Source organism: Dryobates pubescens, chromosome 17 (genome assembly GCF_014839835.1).
Source record: "Dryobates pubescens isolate bDryPub1 chromosome 17, bDryPub1.pri, whole genome shotgun sequence".
NCBI lineage: Eukaryota > Metazoa > Chordata > Aves > Piciformes > Picidae > Dryobates > Dryobates pubescens.
Window position 1 is genome coordinate 21,504,220 of NC_071628.1, and position 7,730 is coordinate 21,511,949.

Sequence of the window (7,730 nt, forward strand, 5' to 3'; positions counted from 1 at the left end):
TGCCCGGCAGAAGGTGCGCGCGGGTAGGAATCCGGCCTCAGCGAGAACTCATGCCCGGGGCGGAGCTTCCTGGCTAGGCCGCCCAGCCCAGCCCCTTCCCTCTCCCACAGGCGCGCGGCCCGGCCCCTTCCCGCTTTTTCCCTTCTCCGGTCCTAGAGATGCCTTTTCTGAGGACCCTCACCAAACCCAGCCGCCTCCCCCTGGGAGGAAGAGGACAGCGGGTGGAGTAGTAACACAGAGGCTCCCTGTGCTGGAAGTGGGGCAGGCGCGGAACTGGACCGGTAAAGAGAACCACAACGCGCGGCCAGCCCGCACCCACAGACGCCGACGGCGGCGCCGAAGTCACCAGAGGGAGCAGAGGGGAGGGGCGGGGCGGGGCGGCCCACCACGCTGAATGGGCAGAGCAGAAGCGGCGGCTCCCGGCTCAGCCAATGAGGGGCTTTCCTGGAAGGGAGCAAGGCGGGCGCGCGCAGCCCCGCCCCCCATAGCGCCTATTTAAGCGCGAGGGACGGTGGCGCCTGGCGCCAGTGTGGACTGCCGCGGAGTGAAGACGTCGAAGGAGGGAGGTGGTGCTGCCCTGTTAGCGGAGGCGCGCTGGTGAGCTGCGGGGGAAGGGCCCTGATTTGCCCGGCCTGAGGCACTGTCCGTGCTGTGCCGCCTTAGCTGCTCTCACAAAGCCGGCAGCGCCGGGCCTGCAGAAGGCGCTGTCCATCTCTCCCTCCCGTTTGTTCCTCCAGCACCGAGTAGCAGCTGAGGCCCACAGGGTGCGGTGGGCCATGTCCAGGATGTGGGATCCTGAGCGGCGCTGGAGCCGCAGGGGAGGGGGGGAAGGGCGAATCAAGGCATTCCCTGGGCAGTGGGGCTGCAGTGTGCTGATAGACAAATAAGCCAGGAGTTTAGTAATGAAATTAATGTAATTAAATTTTCTTTTGTATCATTTTGAGTTTAGTTGTTTTCTTTTTATTGTTGTTTACTATTTATGTTACTTATATCCTATTCATTAAGGTCAATATGTGACAGTAGTGATCTGGAAAGCAGCTTTTTGTGGGTTACTCTGTGGGTGCTGCCCTACCTCCCCCAGCTCAGTTCCTCTACTGTTTCAAGCACTCCCTTCCTAGGGCCTTGACCTGGGGGTAGGTTCACTTCCCCAGCCCTATCACAGCCTTGGGGGTTACAGGCCCTCCAATGGGGACCAGGAGCCACATTTGGGGGAGAACAACCCAGCTCAGCCCCTGTCCCCTATACTTAGAGCTGCATTTCAAAGCTAAGGGAGCCCTGGGGCTGAGAGTAGGATTGGGGTTCAAGGCCTTTAAGGATGGGGAACCAGAGGCCAAGCAACCCTTCCCACTGAAAAAATGCCCCTCATGGGGGACGCTGAGTGACTTACTTATGACCTTGCCAACAGCTCCACTGCTGCCAAGAGAACCAGAGTTCCCAGGAGAAAATAGGGAGATGTGGAGCTGAAAAAAAGAACACAAGGCAGGAGATGAAGAAGAGCCATGATCAAGCTGGAGAGGAGGTAAAGGTTGCAGGGCTGAAGGGGGAAAATAAGTATGGGGCAAGAGGAGCAACACAGACATGGACCTGACAAAAATACTATAGGGAAACAGCTGAAATGCATAATGTAGGGCTGGAGCTGAAATCACTCAGAGGTAGAATAAAGATTGTAGGGCTGGAGCTGAAATCACTCAGAGGTGCAATAAAGATTGTAGGGCTGGAGCTGAAATCACTCAGAGGTAGAATAAAGATTGTAGGGCTGGAGTTGAAATCACCCAGAGCTGAAATGAAGATTGTAAGGCTGGAGCTGAAATCACCTAGAGCTGAAATGAAGATTGTACTGCTGCAGGTAAAATCACTCAGAGGTGGAATAAAGATTGTAGGGCTGGAGATGAAATCACTCAGAGGTGGAATAAAGATTGTAGGGCTGGAGATGAAATCACTCAGAGGTGGAATAAAGATTGTAGGGCTGGAGCTCAACTCAAAACTGGTGGGACTGGGGCTTAAAAACTACAGGGCTGGATCTGAAATCTCTTAGAGCTGAAATCACTCAGAGCTGGAATAAAGGTTGTAGGGCTGGAGCTGAAATCACTTAGGTGGAATAAAGATTATAGGGCTAGAGCTTAAATCAATCAGAGCTGAAATGAAGATTGTAAGGCTGGAGCTGAAATCACCTAGAGCTGAAATGAAGATTGTACTGCTGCAGCTAAAATCACTCAGAGGTGGAATAAAGATTGTAGGGCTGGAGATGAAATCACTCAGAGGTGGAATAAAGGTTGAAGGGCTGGAGTTGAAATCACTCAGAGGTGGAATAAAGATTGTAGGGCTGGAGCTGAAATCACTCAGAGGTGGAATAAAGGTTGTAGGGCTGGAGCTGAAATCACTCAGAGGTGGAATAAAGATTGTAGGGCTGGAGCTGAAATCACTCAGAGGTGGAATAAAGGTTGTAGGGCTGGAGCTGAAATCACCCAGAGCTGAAATGAAGATTGTAAAGCTGGAGCTGAAATCACCTAGAGCTGAAATGAAGATTGTACTGCTGCAGCTAAAATCACTCAGAGGTGGAATAAAGATTGTAGGGCTGGAGTTGAAATCATTCAGAGGGGGAATAAAGATTGTAGGGCTAGAGCTGAAATCACTCAGAGCTGGAATAAAGGTTGTAGGGCTGGAGCTCAACTGAAAACTGGTGGGACTGGGGCTTAAATAAAAAGTACATGGCTAGAGCTGAAATCTCTTAGAGCTGATATCACTCAGAGGTGGAATAAAGATTGTAGGGCTGCAGCTGAAATCACCCAGAGCTGAAATGAAGATTGTACTGCAGCAGCTAAAATCACTCAGAGGTGGAATAAAGATTGTAGGGCTGGAGCTGAAATCACTCAGAGCTGGAATAAAGGTTGTAGGGCTGGAGCTGAAATGACTCAGAGGTGGAACAAAGATTGTAGGGCTGGTGCTCACCTCAAAACTGGTGGGACTGGGGCGTAAAAACTACAGGGCTGGATCTGAAATCTCTTAGAGCTGAAATCACGCAGAGCTGCAATAAAGGTTGTAGGGCTGGAGTGGAAATCACTCAGATGGAATAAAGATTGTAGAGCTGGAGCTGAAATCACTCAGAGGTGGAATAAAGATTGTAGGGCTGGAGCTGAAATCAGAGGTGGAATAAAGATTGAAGGACTGGAGTTGAAATCAGAGGTGGAATAAAGATTGTAGGGCTGGTGCTCAACTCAAAAAAGGTGGGACTGGGGCTTAAAAACTACAGGGCTGGATCTGAAATATCTTAGAGCTGAAATCACTCAGAGCTGGAATAAAGATTGTAGGGCTAGAGCTCAAATCACTCAGCTGAAATGAAGATTGTAAAGCTGGAGCTGAAATCACCTAGAGCTGAAATGAAGATTGTACTGCTGCAGGTAAAATCACTCAGAGGTGGAATAAAGATTGCAGGGCTGGAGCTGAAATCAGAGGTGGAATAAAGATTGAAGGGCTCGAGTTGAAATCAGAGGTGGAATAAAGATTGTAGAGCTGGAGCTGAAATCACTCAGAGCTGGAATAAGGGTTGTAGGCCTGGAGTTGAAATCACTCAGAGCTGAAATGAAGATTGTAAGGCTGGAGCTGAAATCACCTAGAGCTGAAATGAAGATTGTACTGCTGCAGCTAAAATCACTCAGAGGTGGAATAAAGATTGTAGGGCTGGAGATGAAATCACTCAGAGGTGCAATAAAGATTGAAGGGCTGGAGCTGAAATCACTCAGAGGTGGAATAAGGATTGTAGGGCTAGAGCTCAAATTACTCAGAGCTGAAATGAAGATTGTAAGGCTGGAGCTGAAATCAACTAGAGCTGAAATGAAGATTGTACTGCTGCAGGTAAAATCACTCAGACGTGGAATAAAGATGTAGGGCTGGAGCTGAAATCAGAGGTGGAATAAAGATTGTAGGGCTGGTGCTCAACTCAAAACTGGTGGGACTGGGGCTTAAAAACTACAGGGCTGGATCTCAAATCTCTTAGATCTGAAATCACTCAGAAGTGGAATAAAGATTGTAGGGCTGGAGCTGAAATGACTCAGAGGTGGAATAAAGATTGTAGGGCTGGAGCTGAAATCACTCAGAGGTGGAATAAAGGTTGTAGGGCTGGAGCTGAAATCACTCAGAGCTGAAATGAAGATTGTAAGGCTGGAGCTGAAATCACCTAGAGCTGAAATGAAGATTGTACTGCTGCAGGTAAAATCACTCAGGTGGAATAAAGATTGAAGGGCTGGAGCTGAAATCACTCAGAGGTGGAACAAAGATTGAAGGGCTGGAGTTGATATCACTCAGAGGTGGAATAAAGATTGAAGGGCTGGAGCTGAAATCAGAGGTGGAATAAAGATTGTAGGGCTGGTGCTCAACTCAAAACTGGTGGTACTGGGGCTTAAATAAAAACTACAGGGCTGGATCTGAAATCTCTTAGAGCTGAAATCACTCAGAAGTGGAATAAAGGTTGTAGGGCTGGAGCTGAAATCACTCAGAGGTGGAATAAAGATTTTAGGGCTGGAGCTGAAATGACTCAGAGGTGGAATAAAGATTGAAGGGCTGGAGTTGAAATCACTCAGAGGTGGAATAAAGATTGTAGGGCTGGAGCTGAAATCACCCAGGTGGAATAAAGATTGTAGGGCTGGAGCTGAAATCACCCAGAGCTGAAATGAAGATTGTAAGGCTGGAGCTGAAATCACCTAGAGCTGAAATGAAGATTGTACTGCTGCAGCTGAAATCACTCAGAGGTGGAATAAAGATTGTAGGGCTGGAGCTGAAATGACTCAGAGGTGGAATAAAGATTGTAGGGCTGGAGCTGAAATCACTCAGAGGTGCAATAAAGATTGTAGGGCTGGAGCTGAAATCACTCAGAGGTAGAATAAAGATTGTAGGGCTGGAGCTGAAATCACCCAGAGCTGAAATGAAGATTGTACTGCTGCAGCTAAAATCACTCAGAGGTGGAATAAAGATTGTAGGGCTGGAGATGAAATCACTCAGAGGTGGAATAAAGGTTGAAGGGCTGGAGTTGAAATCACTCAGAGGTGGAATAAAGATTGTAGGGCTGGAGCTCAACTCAAAACTGGTGGGACTGGGGCTTAAAAACTACAGGGCTGGATCTGAAATCTCTTAGAGCTGAAATCACTCAGAGCTGGAATAAAGGTTGTAGGGCTGGAGTTGAAATCACTTAGGTGGAATAAAGATTATAGGGCTAGAGCTCAAATCAATCAGAGCTGAAATGAAGATTGTAAGGCTGGAGCTGAAATCACCTAGAGCTGAAATGAAGATTGTACTGCTGCAGCTAAAATCACTCAGCGGTGGAATAAAGATTGTAGGGCTGGAGATGAAATCAATCAGAGGTGGAATAAAGATTGTAGGGCTGGAGATGAAATCACTCAGAGGTGGAATAAAGGTTGAAGGGCTGGAGTTGAAATCACTCAGAGGTGGAATAAAGATTGTAGGGCTGGAGCTGAAATCACTCAGGTGGAATAAAGGTTGTAGGGCTGGAGCTGAAATCACTCAGAGGTGGAATAAAGATTGTAGGGCTGGAGCTGAAATCACTCAGAGGTGGAATAAAGGTTGTAGGGCTGGAGCTGAAATCACCCAGAGCTGAAATGAAGATTGTAAAGCTGGAGCTGAAATCACCTAGAGCTGAAATGAAGATTGTACTGCTGCAGCTAAAATCACTCAGAGGTGGAATAAAGATTGTAGGGCTGGAGTTGAAATCATTCAGAGGGGGAATAAAGATTGTAGGGCTAGAGCTGAAATCACTCAGAGCTGGAATAAAGGTTGTAGGGCTGGAGCTGAAATGACTCAGAGGTGGAACAAAGATTGTAGGGCTGGTGCTCACCTCAAAACTGGTGGGACTGGGGCGTAAAAACTACAGGGCTGGATCTGAAATCTCTTAGAGCTGAAATCACGCAGAGCTGCAATAAAGGTTGTAGGGCTGGAGTGGAAATCACTCAGATGGAATAAAGATTGTAGAGCTGGAGCTGAAATCACTCAGAGGTGGAATAAAGATTGTAGGGCTGGAGCTGAAATCAGAGGTGGAATAAAGATTGAAGGACTGGAGTTGAAATCAGAGGTGGAATAAAGATTGTAGGGCTGGTGCTCAACTCAAAAAAGGTGGGACTGGGGCTTAAAAACTACAGGGCTGGATCTGAAATATCTTAGAGCTGAAATCACTCAGAGCTGGAATAAAGATTGTAAAGCTGGAGCTGAAATCACCTAGAGCTGAAATGAAGATTGTACTGCTGCAGGTAAAATCACTCAGAGGTGGAATAAAGATTGCAGGGCTGGAGCTGAAATCAGAGGTGGAATAAAGATTGAAGGGCTCGAGTTGAAATCAGAGGTGGAATAAAGATTGTAGAGCTGGAGCTGAAATCACTCAGAGCTGGAATAAGGGTTGTAGGGCTGGAGTTGAAATCACTCAGAGCTGAAATGAAGATTGTAAGGCTGGAGCTGAAATCACCTAGAGCTGAAATGAAGATTGTACTGCTGCAGGTAAAATCACTCAGACGTGGAATAAAGATGTAGGGCTGGAGCTGAAATCAGAGGTGGAATAAAGATTGAAGGACTGGAGTTGAAATCAGAGGTGGAATAAAGATTGTAGGGCTGGTGCTCAACTCAAAAAAGGTGGGACTGGGGCTTAAAAACTACAGGGCTGGATCTGAAATATCTTAGAGCTGAAATCACTCAGAGCTGGAATAAAGATTGTAGGGCTAGAGCTCAAATCACTCAGAGCTGAAATGAAGATTGTAAAGCTGGAGCTGAAATCACCTAGAGCTGAAATGAAGATTGTACTGCTGCAGCTAAAATCACTCAGAGGTGGAATAAAGATTGCAGGGCTGGAGCTGAAATCAGAGGTGGAATAAAGATTGAAGGGCTCGAGTTGAAATCAGAGGTGGAATAAAGATTGTAGAGCTGGAGCTGAAATCACTCAGAGCTGGAATAAGGGTTGTAGGGCTGGAGTTGAAATCACTCAGAGCTGAAATGAAGATTGTAAGGCTGGAGCTGAAATCACCTAGAGCTGAAATGAAGATTGTACTGCTGCAGCTAAAATCACTCAGACGTGGAATAAAGATGTAGGGCTGGAGCTGAAATCAGAGGTGGAATAAAGATTGTAGAGCTGGTGCTCAACTCAAAACTGGTGGGACTGGGGCTTAAAAACTACAGGGCTGGATCTCAAATCTCTTAGATCTGAAATCACTCAGAAGTGGAATAAAGATTGTAGGGCTGGAGCTGAAATCACTCAGAGCTGAAATGAAGATTGTAAGGCTGGAGCTGAAATCACTCAGCTGAAATGAAGATTGTAAGGCTGGAGCTGAAATCACTCAGCTGAAATGAAGATTGTAAGGCTGGAGCTGAAATCACCTAGAGCTGAAATGAAGATTGTACTGCTGCAGGTAAAATCACTCAGAGGTGGAATAAAGATTGTAGGGCTGGAGTTGAAATCACTCAGAGGGGGAATAAAGATTGTAGGGCTGGAGCTGAAATCACTCAGAGGGGGAATAAAGATTGTAGGGCTGGAGCTCAACTCAAAACTGGTGGGACTGGGGTGTAAATAAAATGTACAGGGCTAGAGCTGAAATCTCTTAGATCTGAAATCATTCAGAGGTGGAATAAAGGTTGTAGGGCTGGAGCTGAAATCACTCAGAGCTGAAATGAAGATTGTAAGGCTGGAGCTGAAATCACCTAGAGCTGAAATGAAGATTGTACTGCTGCAGCTAAAATCA